A 15394-nucleotide genomic window follows, 5' to 3' on the forward strand; every position below is an offset into this window, starting at 1 on the left:
CCTCAGTGGAGGCCTAAATGTATATTTTTTATACATATGTAACAGGGTCAATTACGTCTTGTAAATCAGTGGTCCCCAACCTTTTTGTATCCGCGGACCGGTCAACGCTTAATAATTTGTGGGGGGTGGGGGGCGTATTTGGGGGGGTGTCCTTTTTTTTTTTTTTCTTTTTTTTTTTGTCATGAAAAAGGGACGTTTTTGTCATGAAAAGGGAGGTTTTTGTGGTTGGTGCACTAATTGTAAGTGTATATTGTGTTTTTTATGTTGATTTGATAAAAAAAATAAATAAATAAAAAAAAATAATTTATTTATTTATTTTTTTTATAAAAAATTCTTCTGCGGCCCGGTACCAATCGGGCCACGGCCCGGTACCGGGGTGCGGCCCGGTGGTTGGGGACCACTGTTGTAAATAATATATTTTCTAATGTTTTATTATAGTTATAATTACACAAAATATGTAAGTTACATGTAAATATCTGAATATTGTTTGATGTTTTGTCAATGTGGAACCATTGTCTCGTTGTCCCTCCTACTGCAATAATTACTGTGACACCTGTCTTTTTATATGCGTTGGACACGCCCTCCAACTTCCCTTTTTTGTCTACGATAACGGGAGAGGTAGGCGTCCATGCGACGACAGAAAATATTTTGTCTTGTTAAGAACTTTATTTCATTTCTTGTTCATTATTTTATTTGTGTAGGGGCTCGACGATGGCACAAAGTTTTTGATGACAATTGTATTCTGTGTTATCAGGTATGTTTTTATTTTACTTTGTATGTAACTACGCCCGCCCTTTTTGTCTTCGATAACGGGAGAGGAGCTCGACGATGGCACAAAGTTTTTGATGACAATTGTCATGGTGTCGGTTGTCTTCCATAAACAACACACAACGCAGAGGAAAAGACCACCGGTTACACATATATTGTATTGGTTATTAAAATGAAAAATATCAAAATGCCCCCGCGCTTGCCTTGATTTTTTTAGTGTGCGGCCCTCAGTGGAAAAAGTTTGGACACCCCTGACTTAAAGCCACTCGACTGGCGTCACCAGATGGCACTATTTAGCTTCCACACACCGAATGAAAGAGCACGTTAATGGTGCCTTTTCCTCCTTATGCACAACTTCAGCAGCTGCTTCATGCATGAAGGGAGTAGTCCAGCTTGACCTCTACCTGCAGAGTATCATATTCCTCTCTGCGCTCCCTCGCTGCTTCCAGGAAGTAAAACAAGGAGTGAAACACTGCCGAGGAGTCAGCTTTCGCCATCTGTGTCAAACTCTCAAAACAGAAAAAAAAAAAATGTCACCGCCTGATCTGAGGTCTGTTACTTGCTCAGATATTTACCACATGAAATGAATTGGAAAAATCAACAAACATGTTTGCAGGATGAAGAAAAAAAAAGAAAAGAAAACGGGGGTAAAAATAAAGATGGTTCCGAATAAGGTCTGTCACCGTGTTTTCCCATTGGCATTGGGAGCACTTAGCGCCTGTTATTTGCAGCAAAGAGTGTGCTGGTGTCTAATGGGCTTTTAAGAGCTTCGCGAGGGGACTATTTGTGTACCATCAGTGAAAGCCTGTGATCGCTATGTGACAACAGTATCTTAAGCGAGCGGCAGCGTGGGATGACTACCCTGAGCTACGGAAACTTTCCCCAAGGGAGCGTATGCTACTGAGATCTGACGGCTCAACTTCTCTGCCACTTTCCAACTTGGGTGTCTTGTTTGCAGCGAGACAACTGAAGAGTCTTGATTCCTCCGTTTCACCTGAAAAATACATGTTTGTGAAGAAATAGAAACACGACTAAACAGGGCGTTTTCGACACTCTCGCCGCACAAGACAGGTGAAGTTTTGATATGTTGAAGGTGTTTGTTTCTCCCAAGGGACCCGGGAGTCATATTTATTTGATTATTTTTCCATCGACTCAGTCATGTTCTAAAATATTCCTTGTTTTTTTTCACCCCTGTGGAGGCACACAGCTCTGGGACTTGGAATGTTTTCATGCCAGTTGCTGCAACGATCATGATGTTATTAGGTATGGCATTACCGTTGTGTTAGCGCCTAATACTTAATAATAATAATAATGGACTGTATTAAAAAAAAAAAAAACACTTTACATTGCGCAAACAACTTCAAAGTGCTACATCCATCCATCCATACATCCATCCATCCATTTCCTACCGCTTATTCCCTTTTGGGTCGTGGGGGGCGCTGGTGCCTATCTCAGCTATAATCGGGCAGAGAAGGTAGGGTACATCCTGGACAAGTCGCAAAGTGCTACAGTGTATTTAAAAAAAAAAAAAAAAAATATATATATATATATATATATATATAATAATAAAAATTATATATAAAAAAACATTAGAACAGCTTAATAGCTAGAACTAGTATTCATATATCTATAAAAAAGGCTTTTTTTTTTTAAAAATACGTTTTTTTAAGCCTTTTTTAAAAACATCCACAGTCTGTGGTGCCCTCAGGTGGTCAGGGATAATGTTCCACAGAATGGGAGTGGCGGAGCAGAAAGCCATTTACCATTTAATAATAATATCAATAATAGATTTTATTTGTAAAAATCACTTTACATTGAGTAAACAACCTCAAAGTGCTACAGTGTATTAAAAAAATTAGAAAATAAAAATATATTAAAAAAATAAAACAGCTTAGTGTGCATATAACTAAAAAAAAGTTTTTTGTTTTTTTTTAAAAGAAGGGGTTTTAAGCTTTTTTAAAAAAAAAAAAGCATCCACAGTCTGTGGTGCCCTCAGGTGGTCAGGGATAGTGTTCCACAGAATGGGAGCGGCGGAGCAGAAAGCCCGGTCCCCCATAGTTCGTAGCTTTGTCCTTGGACGTTGGAGGAGGTTAGTCTGTTTGGAGTGGAGGTGTCGTCTGGAGGATTTGGGGGTGAGTAGTTCTTGAGTTAGAGGGGGGCATTTCCATGGAGGCATACATTGTCAGACGGTTTCTTAACAAGCGGTAACAAACTCAGGGAATATAAAACACACGTTTAAACATTGAACACACCTTGCATGGCAGCTCTCGCCATCAGTGTGTGAATGTGTGTGTGAATGGGTGAATGTGGAAATAGTGTCAAAGTGCTTTGAGTTCCTTAAAAAGGTAGAAAAGCGCTATACAAGTATAACCCATTTACCATTTAATAATAATAATATTAATAATAAATTTTATTTGTAAAAAGCACTTTACATTGAGTAAACCACCTCCAAGAGCTACAGTGTATTAAAAAAATAAATAAATAAAAAGATAATAAAAATGAAAACAAATAAAAACTAGAACAGCCTAGTGTGCATATATCTAAAATCACCCATTCTGTGGTGCCCTCAGGTGGTCAGGGAGAGCGGTTCCACAGACTTGTCCTTGGAGGTTGGCGGAGGTTAACCTGTTTGGAGCGGAGGTGTCGTGTGGAGGATTTGGGGGTGAGTAGTTCTTTGAGGTAGAGGGGGGCATTTCCATGAAGCCACTGGTGGGTTAGTAGGGAGACTTTGTATTCAATCCTAAGTGGAACAGGAAGCCAGTGAAGGGATTTGAGAGTTGGTGTGATATGGTCGTAATTTCGCACTCTCATCAGGATTCTAGCAGCACTATTCTGCATGTATTGCAGCTTTTGAATATTCTTGGTGGGGATCCCGACAAGAAGTGCTTTGCAGTATTCTAGCCTGGAGGAGACTCTCGCACACGCCACACACAACAGCACACCTACACACATGTCAGAGATATTACACTATTTTCTTGGGGATTTTGCATTTGTTATGACTTTTTTCACACTCATCACTCATATCTAATATATCAAATTCCTCACCTACATAGGGCTTGATCTACTAAGACCCAACAAACACACACGTATGCAAGCTATAACGTTGTACATCTTATTAAAGTGGGTGTTGCGTGTGATCTACTAAAAGTGTGTGCATAATTGATAACAAGTGCAAAAGTGGTGCAGATCGCTCTGTTTAAATGAGTATTTTGCCTGTATTCCACAGGCTGTGTCCATGGAGACACTCATTTCCCTTCAGATTCATTACGTCATATGCTCCAATGGTCCAACATGTGCTGTTTATGTTGTGCAATGTTGTACAGAACCTCTTTCTAGAACGTCAAGGCATTGCTGTTTTTATTAGTTATAATGAATGTCTCCCATATGAAGAAAACACACCAGAAAATATGTATTTCATTCGTTGTAATCATCTCTTTCAGTTATCCATCAGCTGAAGCGCTAAAAACTACAACCATGGAGAAGGTCAGAAAGCAGCTTGAAGATGGCCTGTAAAATATAATTTATCCAACATTTTAACCCAATAAACACCATTACATGTTATGTAGACCACAGAGCAGTGTTTTTAATGTAGAAAATAATCACATTATGAACCTTTTAACTTACATTTTCAACATAAAGTATGCTGTCACCTACAATTATTACATAATTTTTTCCATTTGCTTACACACAATTGTACTAATTCAGTCTTTTTTCAAAAGATAAATACATTTTTCCAAACAACACATTCAATTTTCTTGATTCTTAGATGGTTTGCAAAATGACACACTTTTGTCAAAACATATGCCCATTCATCCATCCATCCATTTTCTACCGCTTATTCCTTTTGGGGTTGCGGGGGGCGCTGTTGCCGATCTCAGCTACAATCGGGCGGAAAGCGGGGTACACCCTGGACAAGTCACCAACATATGCCCATTCATCAAAATAAAGCAAGCATTTGTACAATTGCAGTTTTATTTTCATCTCACTCACACATTCTTCCAATGATAAGACACTATTGGAGTGAGTTACCCACAACAGTGATAAATACAAAACAAATTTATAAAAACCCCTTGTGGAGGGGGGCGTGGCCTGCGGGCCTGCAGCGAAAAGGGGGGTGCCAGGACCGGTTTCGAAATCAGCGACAGATGGCCTGGTTATCTAATCACCTGTCGCTCTGTTAAAAGGCAGCAGCCGGGAGGAGGGAAGTGTTGGAGCTGGAGTAAGAACGAGAGCGAGACCGAGCCTGAGACGGACACAAAAACAATCGCTGGAAAGCAAGAGACAGACTTTGTTGAAAAAAAAAACTGTATTGTCAACCGGAAGTGGGCTGTCATGTCAGTGCTTGGCGGTCCGAAGAACACCCTGGATGGCAACTTCCACACCCCTATTTTATTATAAGAAATCACATGTTTGGGGCATTTTTCTCGACCTTTTTAGCATACGCATCATCCATAGCAATGGGCATTTTTTTACTTTGAAGTGGGCCTATACGTAAGGACTCCAAGAGAAAGTAAAAATATCCCGTAATATTTTCAAGAACTCCCCAAAATGATGCTGCAAACGGAAAATACTCATTTATTTTAAATTTTTACCACAGTCAGGTAAAGTAACATATCAAAGCAGACACATAAAAAGGTTAGAAAAAAAATCTGGAGAAGAATAAAACTGACAGCATTGAGTATAGGCTACATGTGCAGACTTAGGCAACAGCAACTCTATGAAAGAACATACTCCAAAGCCTCAGTTACTGATGGTAATCATCACCTGCCCGTCTAACTGGATCCAGCCATAGTATCTCATCCACATCACATGTGCAAGATGGGAAGGTGTGTGTAAAGTATTGTGTGTAATATCTAACAATATCAAGCAAATCTGCACAGTGGTTTTGGTTACTGTGTGTAGAATTTGTTAACTCATACTTGCCAACACTCACAAATTTTCCGGGAGACTCCCGAATTTCAGTGCCTCTCCCGAAAATCTCCCAAGACAACCATTCTCCCGAATTTCTCCCGATTTCCAGCCGTACCTTAGTTTGGACAGTTTGTCGTTACTTTCGCTTTCCCTCCATATAAACAGCGTGCCGGCCCAATCACATTATAACATCAATGGCTTTTGGAGCTCAGTTCGCAACTGCACAAGAAGGAGACTATTATATACGTCTCCGTTATCCATAAGTTTATCCATAACCCATAAAGTAGGCAGGCACGGAGCTATTTCTCAGTGTGTGTTTATTCCAGCGGGCACGTTAATACACTGATACACGGCATTCGGATTCCCATCATGCGCTGCTTCAAAACTACGGCAAGTATTAATGTCCAAAAACATAACAGAGACGATGCTGAAGAACGAAGAATAGACAGTCACGGTGACGACGAGTAAGAAGAAGAAGTACGTTTGCAAGTTCCAAAGTGATTCGAAACAAGAATTTCAGTTCATCCAGGATAGATCGAAGGAGAAGGGGTATGCTAGGGAAAGATGGAAGATTACAGACTCTGGTGCATTTGATGAAGGCACTTTTGTGCGTGCCACACAGCAATTTATCATCAGAGAGTTTTCAGCATGGTTAAAAAGATAGTGACAGAGAATAGAACGAGGATGGACAATTCAACCCTAAACTCACTCCTTTCCTGCAAATTAAATTTCACAAATGCTGCCCATACCTATGCTCCTTCAAAGGCTGCAAAGCATTGCACTTCAATGAGTAGATGAGTGTTATGTGTGTGTATGTGTAAATAAATGAACACTGAAATTCAAGTATTTATTATATATATATATATATATATATATATATATATATATATATATATATATATATATATATATATAAGAAATACTTGAATTTCAGTGAATTCTAGCTATAAATATACTCCTACCTCCTTAACCCCGCCCCTGCCCACCTCATAATGTGTCATGAGAATTGCATATATAAATTAAATACACAGAGGACATATGTAAAGTAAATTAATGAACGGTTGATATAGTGGCCGTGCCAGCAACTTGGGGGTTCCAGGTTCGATCCCCGCTTCTGCCATCCTAGTCACTGCCGTTGTGTTCTTGAGCAAGACACTTTATCCACCTGCTCCCAGTGCCAGCCACACTGGTTTAAAAATTTAACTTAGATATTGGGTTTCAAAATGTAAAGCACTTTGAGTCCCTGGGAAAAAAAAAAAAAAAAATAAAATTAAAAAAAATAAAATTATATATATATATATATATGAAAAACTTGAATTTCAGTGAATTCTAACTATAAATACCCCCCCAATCTCCCAAATTCGGAGGTCTCAAGGTTGGCAAGTAGCATGTATGTGTTAACTGTGTGAAAATATTAAAATTGAGTGTGCAAGCAATTGGAAAAAAAAATGTATTTAATGTTGTTTTCCCCCCTTTATCAGTGTTCAAACCACAGCTCGGAGATCACTGCAATCCAAACTGAACTCCACTTGATGCATGAACATGACAAACATTATTAAACCGGGATGAGCAATGCTCATGTTTAATATTTTAAACATATTTTAATATGCGCAATTTGAAACAGGTGCGTGGCCTATTTGTCAAACTTCGACTCGGCAGCACATGAAAACTAATGAACTTGATAGTCATTGATAATTTAACTGGACTTTCATATTTTGCAAATGATGTTTCCTCCTATACTTGACTGGTAAGAACAAATAAATCAGACAGTTGAACAAAAATGTGTGTGCTCTACTGCACAAATAATTAGCAAATACAATTTTTATGCAAAATAAATGCGACATATTTTTTTATGATGGCCACTGAAGTGGTGATAGTTAATGGCAGCACCCGAAAAAGGAGCCTGAGGATGGAGATTAGGAATATTGAGAGTGGGAAATTATCATCTTTGGTGTAAATGAGACAATATAATTATGGTATGGGAACGCTGTCAAGTGGAAAGATGCTCCAATTCGATCGCACATGGTGAGGAAGACGTTGGGTCAACGCCTATTAAAGTCAATTACTTGTGTCTTAGCAACAATTACAAAATAAACTGTCGGGGATTAAGTGTTACATACTTGAAAGTCAATTTACATTTTGAATTCGATGCCATCGATGACTTTAGCGACGACTGCATGCAATTAACCAGAGTGAAATTTAAAGAACTTTTGCCGTGTTGACTTTGTACGCAATAAACGGATAATCTCTCGAACAAATGGAGAACAAATTGCTACTCTTCTCACCCTGCAATTTAACGCGCAACCACAAAGCGCATATACAGAATGAATCTGCCATTTAATAATTATGAGGCATAAAATCCTTGCCGAGGGCGAGCATACTGAAGGATGTAATTATGACCTCTTTCAGAGAGCCCACGCTCAATGGCGATGCCTTACATTTCCACCCAGAGAGAGAAAAACACTCCCAAGGAATGACGGGGGAAACCATGCCCTTCATTGCAATTAAGGACAATAATTCTCTGCAAGAAAATTGTTTCAATTGCTTTTCAGCCCAGGAGCAAAATGGCATTGATGGAGGTGATGGTTTGAAATAGGGGTGACAGTAGGATGAGGGATGACATTTTAGATGGTGAAACTGCTAGCTTTTTGTATTTTAGCGACGGAACTGGAGAACATATCGCGGCCACATTAGGGAAACAGCAGGAGGGGGGAACAAATTATGCACATTAACATGATATACTACCGTAGTGTTATGATTCACTAATCCGACATGAAAGTCGAAGTCGTACTTTTTGGGGTATTCGAGTCAATCTTGTTGCTTATCACAGCTGCCAAATGTGTTTTTTCTTTTTCTAAATAAACAATGAAAGCTGTCCTTCTGGGGGGCCTATGATGATTTTAATGATTTTAATCCACATAGATTACATTATCATGCCCTAATACCCTACTGTGCAATACTACCCTTCGAGTGCAATACGTCCGACGCTGATTGTTATTTATTACTTCGGTACTCTTGTCTTGTTCTGTATATTGTACAGCATTTTGCATTTCTACAGTGTTTGTACAGGATTGCTTGTTATCTATATTGGATAGAAGTCTGTTTATTTCAATTGTTAGTTGGGTTTTGCATGGTTGAATGAATGTATGTATGTATGTATGTGTATGCTTGCTTTAGTACTATTATCTTGTGTTTATCATATAGCGTTGTTTTTGTTTTTTGTTGTTGTGCTTGCTACCATGTTTGATCCTTCCATGTATATACTGTCCTTTGGACCCCCTGTCAAAAGCTTCTTCTAGCTCAGGGGTAGGGAACCTATGGCTTGGGAGGCAGATGTGGCTCTTTTGATGACTGCATCCGGCTCTCAGGTACATTTGACCTGACTCTGCTTAACACAATAAATAATGAATAATTCCATTTTAAATCAGTGTTAAAAATGTTGTTCAAAATATTAAACATCCTTGTGCATTTTTAATCCATCCATCCATCCGTTTTTACCGCACCTGTTCAAGAAGTTGCGTTGATGGTAAGAAGTTATTTATTTATTATTGGTTAGTGTGGGGCTTGCCCTCCTGGGGGTTCTTCAGACCACCAAGAACCGACATGAGACCCTGTTTCAGGGTTACAGTATTGTTTCATTTTTCAATAAATCTCTCAGTTGCTTTCCAGCAATTGTCTTTTTGTCTTTCGTTCTCACTCGCGCTCTGGCTCCAGCACCAACCCCGTCTCTCCTCCTGGCTGCTGATTATGACATATGATTAGTTAAAAGGCCCAGGTGGGCCGTCTACGCACCTGTCGTTGATTTCGAGGCGGGTCCTGGAAACACCCCGCTTCGCTGCAGGCCCGCAGGCCACACCCCCTCCACAGTTAGCTTCAGAATAACAATGTTATTACAAACAATAAGAGACCTATTATACTCTAGAAATGTTAGTCTTACTTAAAAATGCACGCCTTTAGTTGTGTTCAGGGTTAAACAAATATTTTACGGCTCTTACGGAAATACATTTTAAAATATTTGGCTTCTTGGCTCTCTCAGCCAAAAAGGTTCCCGACCCCTGTTCTAGCTTATTTGGGGGACCCTATCATGTACCAACATCTTTAAATGATGATATTCACCACTATTGTAAATGTTATATGGTATTGTGAATAAACTTGTAAACTGCCAAAAAAAAAAAATAAAAAAAAATGGTGTTATTTATTTTACCCCATATTTGTTCCCACAACCGCACCTTAGGTTGGAGTCTTTAATCTCGTTATATGCAAATATAATGACAATAAAGTCTATTTTATTCTATTCTATTCTATTCTATTCTATGTATTGGATATGCTCTTTAGTTCAGTTCAGTTGAGTTTCAGTTTATTTCGAACATGTATATAATAAAGTTAAAGTTAAAGGCCTACTAAAAATAGATTTTCTTATTTAAACGGGGATAGCAGGTCCATTCTATGTGTCATACTTGATCATTTCGCGGTATAACCATATTTTTGCGGAAAGGATTTAGTAGAGAACATCCACGAAAAAGTTTGCAACTTTCGGTGCTAAGAGAAATGCCCTGCCTCTACCGTAGGTCGCAGACGATGACGTCACAAGTGTGGGGGTTCCTCACATATTCACATTGTTTTTAATGGGAGCTTCGAACAAAAAGTGCAATTCGAACCGAGAGAACAACAATTTCCCCATTAATTTGAGCGAGGATAAAAGATTCGTGTTTGAGGATATTTATAGCGACGGACTAGAAAAAAAAAACACACGATTGCATTGGGACGGATTCCGATGTTTTTAGAGACATTTACTAGGATGATTCTAGGAAATCCCTTATCTTTCTATTGTGTTGCTAGTGTTTTAGTGAGTTAAATATTTCCTGATAGTCAAAGGTGTGTGTCCACGGGTGTCTTAATGCGCAGTGTCTCAGGGGAGTCAACGACAGCTATGAACGGCACAAGCTCAGCTTTTGTCCGGTAAGAAGCGACTTTTTACCACAATTTTCTCACCGAAACCTGCTGGTTGACATTCCGTCGTGATTCATGTTCACTTGACCGCGCTCTGATCCATCGTAAAATTTCACCTCCAGGAATTTTAAACAAGGAATCACCGTGTGTTTGTGTGGCTAAAGGCTAAAGCTTCCCAACTCCATCTTTCTACTTTGACTTCTCCAATATTAATTGAACAAATTGCAAAAAATTCAGCAACACAGATGTCCAAAATACTGTGTAATTATGCCGTTAAAGCAGATGACTTTTAGCTGTGTGTGTGCGCAGCGCTCATACTTCCTAAAAACCCGTGACGTCTTGCGTACATGTCATCATTACACGACGTTTTCAAGACAAAACTCCCTGGAAATTAAAAATCGTAATTTAGTAAACTAAAAAGGCCGTATTGGCATGTGTTGCAATGTTAATATTTCATCATTGATATATAAACTATCAGACTGCGTGGTGGGTAGTAGTGGGTTTCAGTAGGCCTTTAAGGTAACAATGATTGTCACACACACACGAGGTGTGGCGGAATTACTCTCTGCATTTGACCCATCACCCTTGATCACCCCTCTGGGAGGTGAGGGGAGCAGTGAGCAGCAGCGGTGATCGCACCAAGGAGTCAATTTTGGTGATTCAACCCCCAATTCCAACCCTTGATGCTGAGTGCCAAGCAGGGAGGTAACGGGTCCCATTTCTATACTCTTTGGTATGACTCGGCCGGGGTTTGAACTCACAACTTGCCGATCTCAGGGCGGACACTCTAATCACTAGGCCGCTGATGTAATTCATCACATGTTTCGAGGTGTTTCATTACAGCAAGTCTGAAAAGGAGTAGGAAGAAGCTGATCATATTTAATCCTACCTCTTTTCATATATTAGCAATTGTATCCTATTTCCTTGTTCTCTGTAACATAACAGTGAACAAATAAATAATGAACAAATAATATACCATAATATGCAAACAAAAAATAAAAACATAAACAGTGTTTGTCTCAATGAAATAAAATAAAATTAAAAGGGCTCAAGACATTCATCATAATTCTTGTTCTGTGTACTTTGTGAACACTTGTAGTTTGAACAGTCTCTTAAACTGAATCATATTGCTGCTCTGTTTGATTTATTTGGTCAATTCGTTCCATAATTTAATTGCACATACCGATATGCTAAAGGTTTTAAGAGCAAACACATGTTTTAAATTATATTTTCCTCTAAGGTTATATTCCTCCTCTTTTGTTGAGAAGAATTGTTGAATTATATTCTTAGCAAAAATAAGTTAGAGTTTGCTTTGTACACAATCTTAGCTGCTTGCATATGTGCCAAATAGTTTAATGTCAATATTTGTGATTTAATAAATAAAGGGTTTGTGTTTTCTGTATATCCAACATTATGTATTATTCTAACTGATCTTTTTCGTAACACATTTGGTGAATGAAGCGCACATTTGTAGTTGTTTCCCCATATTTCTGCACAATAACTCAGATATGGTAACACTAAAGAGCAGTAAAGACCATGAAGTGATTTTTGGTCTTGAACATGTTTTGCTTTGTTCATTAGAGATGTGGTTCTTTGTTACTTTATATTGTATATTTTTTTTTACATGAGATTTCCAATTCATTTTATCCTCTATTGTTACACACGAAAATGTGTTTTCTTTGACTGAGATTCACATTTTGTCTGTCTTTTTCAAACCATCTTTTTAATTTGTTCATTTATTTTGTTATTATTTGTATTTATATTCTGGTGTACATTTTGCTCCGCAGTCACGTTTGTAACCTGCTTTATTTTCCGGGCTATTGAGCAAACTGTTATTTAAACCGCAACCTCTAAATTTTAGAAGAAAAAATATATTTCTACATATATTAACCACACCAAACTATAAGCTGCAGATATGTATTGATACACAATATTTTGTATTGCCTTCTGTGTTACCAGGGAGAGTTCAAGCTGTAACACAGAAAAGATACACACAAAATACAGGAAAATGAGACATTAAACTAAACACCTGTCTAAAAGGAAGATAGTTGTTTTTTTTTTTTTTCCAGACATACTTTCTTTGCACATGCACATATATTGCGATCTTTCCGGGTGGGTGTTTGGCAGCCATACTTTACTGATAACAACTTTGCACAATGCACGGCCTTCACTATATATTTTTCCAAATCCTGTGATTGGATCTGGTGGGGTTGACCGCCAGGAACAATTTTGTCTTCCGGGGTTTTATTCACTAAAATACTAAATTGTAAGGCACAGACAGCACGCAGACGTACGATGCTGTGTGATGCTAATGTGGTTATTTTTTTTTTTTTCAGTTAAAGCAGTGTTTTTCAACAACTGTGGTTGAAACGGCACAATGTACTGTGAGATATTGTCTGGTGTGCCGTGGGAGATTATGTAATTTATTTAAAATATTTTTTGCAAACCAGTAATTATAATCCGCAATTGTGCCGTTGTTGAGTGTTGGTGCTGTCTCGAGCTCGGCAGAGTAACCGTGTAATACTCTTCCATATCAGTATGTGGTAGCACGTAGCTAGTTGCTTTGTAGATGTCTAGAACATGGTTTGTCATGATCACAATATTGCAGGCGACAGCAGGAGGCTGCGTGCAAGTAAAAAGGTAAACCAAAATTAAACAAAAGGCAAGTGCCACTAAGAAAATACATTGAAACATAAGGAAGGCTATGCAAAGCGAAACTAAAACTGAACTGGCTGCAAAGTAAACAAAAACAGAATACTGGAAGACAGCAAAGACTTACAGCATGTTTAGCAGTAGACGTCATCCACAAAGTACATCCGTACATAACATATCAACAACAAAATAGGAGCGCAAGACAAGAACTAAAACATTACACACAGGAAAACATTCAAAAAACTAAAAATAAATCACGGCGTGATGTGACAAGTCGTGACAGTACACCTACTTTGAGACAAGAGCTATAGTGAAGCATGGTTGGTTATGGTTTGAATTCATATCCAACAATTGCGAGAACAACTTTTTACTGTCAATATTGGCTGCTGAGTTTCATTTTTTTATGTTTTCTGCTCGTGGTGTGCTTCGGGATTTTTTCAATGAAAAAAATGTTGCCTTGACTCAGAAAAGGTTGAAAAACACTGACTTAAAGGGGAACATTATCACCAGACCTATGTAAGCGTCAATATATACCTTAATGTTGCAGAAAAAAGACCATATATTTTTTAACCGATTTCAGAACTCTAAATGGGTGAATTTTGGCGAATTAAACGCCTTTCTGTTTAGCCCTCTTGAAGCGATGACGTCAGTATGTGACGTTGCCTAGGTAAGAAAGCCGCCATTTTGATTTTCTCAAACACATTACAAACACCGGGTCTCAGCTCTGTTCGTTTCCGTTTTTTTGACTATTTTTTGGAACCTTGGAGACATCATGCCTCGTCGGTGTGTTGTCGGAGGGTGTAACAACACTAACAGGGACGGATTCAAGTTGCACCACTAGCCCGAAAATGCGAAAGTGGCAAGAAATCTGCCGCCAGACCCCCATTGGATGTGCCGGAGTGTCTGCACATTTTACCGGCGATGACAGACATGGCACAGAGATGTATGGATAACCTGCCGATGCATTTCCAACGATGAAGTCAACGAAATCAAAAAGGTGAGTTTTGTTGATGTTGTTGACTTATGTGCTAATCAGACATATTTGGTCGCGGCGTCACTGCCAGCTAATCGATGCTAACATGCTATTTAGGTTATAGCTGTATGTACATTTGAAAATATATTACGTTTCCTTCCACCCACATTTACTGCGAAAAAAACACTTACCAATCGACGGATTTAAGTTGCTCCAGTGTCACAAGATGCGAAAGTCCTGATCGTTTGGTCTGCACATTTTACCGGCGATGCTAACGCAGCTATTCGGCCATGCTGTGGCTATGAATAGCGTCAATAGCTATTCGCTCAATAGCTTCAGTTTCTTCTTCAATACTTTCATACTCCAACTATCCGTTTCAATACATGCGTAATCTGTTGAATCGCTTAAGCCACTGAAATCCGAGTCTGAATCCGAGCTAATGTCGCTATATCTTGCTGTGCTATTCGCCATTGTTTGTTTACATTGGCAGCACTGTGTGACGTCACAGGAAAATGAACAGTGGCTTCGAGAGAGCGAAAATAAGGCACTTTAAAGCTTTTTTTAGGGATATTCCGGGACCGGTAAAATAAAAATAAAAATTAAAAAAATACAACAAGCCACTGGAAACTGATTTTTATTGTTTTAACCCTTTCCAAATTGTGATCATGTTCCCCTTTAAATAATACAACATAGGTACCCAATGTTTAATTGTTTCCAAACAATGCCCGTATCACAGCAGTAAAACAGCTGATCAACCAAACAGATAAATGGTAAATGGGTTGTACTTGTATAGCGCTTTTCTACCTTCAAGGTACTCAAAGCGCTTTGACACTACTTCCACATTTACCCATTCACACACACATTCACACACTGATGGAGGGAGCTGCCATGCAAGGCGCCAACCAGCACCCATCAGGAGCAAGGGTGAAGTGTCTTGCTCAGGACACAACGGACGTGACGAGGTTGGTTCTAGGTGGGATTTGAACCAGGGACGCTCGGGTTGCGCACGGCCACTCTTCCACTGCGCCACGCCGTCATCGACCCTCTAACTCTCCAATCAGCTAATCAGACTCAATAACTCTACGGTCACGTTTTGGTGAATTTACATAACTGAAACAATACAAAAAATGGCATTGTTAG

The 15394-nt window shown here is 39.0% G+C and overlaps 1 long non-coding RNA gene across 1 annotated transcript; it reads left to right on the top strand.

Annotated features, from left to right (window-relative positions):
• Positions 1 to 1517: 1517 nt before the first annotated feature.
• On the top strand, positions 1518 to 4731 carry LOC133555712 (uncharacterized). Its single transcript, XR_009807386.1, has 4 exons — positions 1518 to 1839; positions 1976 to 2031; positions 3339 to 3430; positions 4209 to 4731. It is a non-coding gene; the product is annotated as an uncharacterized LOC133555712 (long non-coding RNA).
• The last annotated feature ends 10663 nt before the right edge of the window (positions 4732 to 15394 follow it).

The sequence above is a fragment of the Nerophis ophidion genome, linkage group LG07 (assembly GCF_033978795.1).
Source record: "Nerophis ophidion isolate RoL-2023_Sa linkage group LG07, RoL_Noph_v1.0, whole genome shotgun sequence".
Classification (NCBI taxonomy): Eukaryota; Metazoa; Chordata; class Actinopteri; order Syngnathiformes; family Syngnathidae; genus Nerophis; species Nerophis ophidion.